The following is a 3,790-nucleotide window of genomic DNA, read 5'->3' as shown; positions in this document are numbered from 1 at the left end:
GCTCTGTATCTAACCTTTAAAAGACCTGGAACTTTCTGCTTTAATCTCCTTAAAACTCAAAGAATACAGAAGAGAAAGAGTCACGTAGAGGAGAACTGATGTGCCCATGCCAAAAATAAGCACTTCCTGGCAGACATGTGATGAGACCTTTTCTTACCTTATAGCTTCAGCCTATCAGCTAATGCTGTCACATGATGACCACAGTCAGGATAACATGGAACAGAAGAACCACCAGCTGAACCCAGTCAACAAAGGAGACAATGTATCACTGTTGCTTTAAGCCATCATGTTTGGGTCAGTTTCTTCAGATAACTGAAATGGTTTAAAAATCTTACAAACCCACTGTTAAAATGTACTTTCTTAAACCTTTATGGCTACACACACCTCTCAGCATTCATTTTCAACCAGCTAAATCCCATTAATATTTTAAAAGCAAGATCAAGAGTACCTAATTTTTTGGATTCTCATTCTGGTTTAATTCCTGTTTTTCTGAGCACCAATAGCCCACCAAGCATACCTCTCTTAACTTCTCATATGTATTGAAATTGTTGTTGCAATTCCAGTCTCTTCTGTAAGAGTCTAACCAACATTAGCATACAGAGATTAAAACTCCACTGTTTTTTTCTTTTTTAGCACATCACTCATAGTGATGTAAGTACTCCATGGATGTTTGTTGATTGAGTAATTAAACAAATGAGATGTGTTTCCTGTCTGCTCTTATCCTCGACTACAGAATATCTGTTGCCATTTAGTCATTTATCCTCTTCCCTTTCCCCAACAGCAAGCAGCTTTCTTTTGGCCAGCCCTTTTTTACCTGCTGCTTCATCATTGTTCCCTCTTTATCTTTTGCTCCTACTCTCACCACACCACATGCAAAACACAGTATAGAGCCCCATCATGGATCCGGGTTCAAAGAAGAGACCACAGCCCTGGCTCCAGTATCATTACCTCCTCTCTCAGTTTCTCCAGTCTAGGAGTGATAGAAGCTTCCCACTGTTAATCATCCCCAAGTTTTCTTTCCATTCCTTGTTTGGCTTCTCAGCTCTTCCACAACTAATTTTCTAAATGAGATCCCCTCCCATGTGGAGATGTTTGTATTTTCCTCTTTGTAACTTGACAAATGCAGTCTCTATGAGAGTAGAATTTAGAGACATGAATAAAGGGTAGCAAAATATTCAAGGTCAGAATGTGCTTTTCCTGATGTATTTTCTAGTGCAAATTACATGTTTTCTTAAATACTGTCTAGATTTCACATAATTTATTTTAATCATATTGACAGCAGTTATTACTAGTAATTCATGTATAAATTTAAGTAATAACGAATGGACAGGGACATAATGAATGGACAGGTGGTTATAATGAGATACACATAATTACTCGATGGCTTCTTATTATGTCAGTTTGCCACTGGCTTTCAGCTACAGAGCCAGTATTATTAGCTCATAAATCTAGAAGCCTAATTTCATTGTGTTAAATGGGACTTAATGGCCATTATTTAAATGTTATTTTCCATATTTATAGATATATTGTACACACCTCACCCATGTTTAATAGATAGTTAATTCATTTTTAAAAATCCATAAATTCATTTCATTGAAAATTGAAAAAAGCCCATGCCATTAAAAGAAAAAGTTTGTTAGTAAAGAGATGTCTTACTACAAAATCTGTAACTTTGAATTACTCTCAGGTATTGAGAGCTGGATGAAATAAATAGTAGCTTTATTAGAATTTCAACTACCAATAATGCCATTAATAATTAGCCAAGAAAACATTTATTTAAGTGACATGACATCAACAATTAAATTCACTTTTCTTTCAATGTCAGCCCTGTGAAATACAGTGGATGGGAGTGTCTGAATAAAATCTATACTTTTCACTAAGCTGTAGTCTACAGTGAATATGACATGTGCAATGCTCCTAATTTCCTAGCAGTGCCTAGCAATGTGTGCTTTTGGCTCTATACAGCATTTCTAAAAGCATACACATACACACATATGCACATACATATATACATACATATTTATTTATAAGCATTTATATGTATGTTTTTGCTTTTGGCTTCTTTAAAGACATATCACCTTGTGACAACTTTTTATTGCAAAAAAAAGTTCAACAAAAATTGAAATTGACCAGTTTAAGGGAAATAATCAATTTTTCATGTCTACTCATTCATTATCAATGTAAATTGATATACATATGAATATATTCTTATACATTATTCTTTAATTAAATAATTATTTATTGAGCCACTACCATGTACCAGAAACTGAGCATGAAGGTAAGAAGAAAACAGAGACACAGCCCTTAAGAGATTTATAAATAAGAATATAGAAACTTTGTTGAACTTTATTCATTTAAGTATGTTTTATATTTGACATTGCCATATAATCTTCATAGTGAATGCTGTGAAATCTGTGTATCATCTACATTATTGTCATTTTTTAAACTAGGCTTCTATTTTGATGATTTTATAAATATTCCCATTTGTTCTATTATATTTAGATATGTAATTAAAGTATAAAATCATATTATATTTTGTGACATAATGCAAAATATGAAATTTATTGAATGTTTAAGTCCTGGCACATGCTATGTAGCATATACTATATATACATAAGGTTTTACACTTATTATTTTTTCATAAAATATTTTTGTGAACATGTTTTTTATTTAAAAAAATCCTACAAGCAGGTTAGCTGGACAAAAAGGCAATCATTTAAGAGCTCATTACATTTGATTAAGAACCTAAGGATTTGAGGGAGTGCACCATATAGGCAATGAATGAGAAACACCCCAGGCAGAGGGGATCTCAAGTGCGAAAGCCCTGAGGCAGAGCTGGGCCTAACAAGTTACAAAAATTATAGGGAAGCAATGTGGCAGGGGCAAAGCTATAAGGAGGAATAATAGAAAAATGACTGAGAGGTAACTGGGAGGCAGATCATGTAGGTAGTATTTTAAACTACCTTAAGGACTTTGTTCTTAATTCTGAGAAAGAAGAGAAGCCATTTGAGGGTTTTGAGCAGAGGAGTGACATGATCTCAATTATATTTTAACAGACCCCCTCAGGATGTTTGGTTTAGTGTATATTGAGTTAGTGGGTAGAGGTAAGAGATATGAGTTAGTCAAAATCTAGGTTAAAGGTGAATAACTTGGACATGGGCTGAAGTAGTAAAGGTGGCAAAAATGTTCAATAGTTTTGGATACTGATTATATTTATAGGGTTGACCTACAACAAATAGACTGCCAGATATTTCTCCAGCGAAGATGGGTTTATTTGAAATCAGCAGAGAATTGCATTTGGGGGTCTGCAATCATGGAGAGCCATGTGCAAGTATCCACATGGCAAGGGAAAGACAACTCTCTTACAGAGGGGAAAATGAAGTTGGAAGTAAACAAAGAGTCTGGATTTTCATTGGCTGAGTCCTTGCCAGGACAGGAGAGGTGTCTTTCTTCTTCCTGTTGGGCTCTGCCTTATTGCAGGAGGTGAGGGCTCCCCCTTCTGGTCTCCCAACTCTACTTTATGGAGGTTTCTGTTTACTAATTTTTTTACAATATGTTAGAGCCAAAATGAATGTGACAAATGGGAAGTGGGATATAAAAGAAAAAAAAGTCTCCAAGAATGACTCCAAGGTTTTTAACATGAGCAAAGAAAAAAAATTAATAGAACAGATTCACTGTAATCACAGAGAATTATTTTTCTCCAAACTTTTCCTTATTATATATATACTCTAGAGAGGTTATATCTACCTGAAATCACTAAGTCAAACCTCACTTTTAAATTAAGAAAGTA

This window comes from Vicugna pacos, chromosome 10 (assembly GCF_048564905.1).
Source record: "Vicugna pacos chromosome 10, VicPac4, whole genome shotgun sequence".
NCBI classification, from domain to species: Eukaryota; Metazoa; Chordata; class Mammalia; order Artiodactyla; family Camelidae; genus Vicugna; species Vicugna pacos.
Note: the sequence above shows the minus strand (reverse complement) of the source record.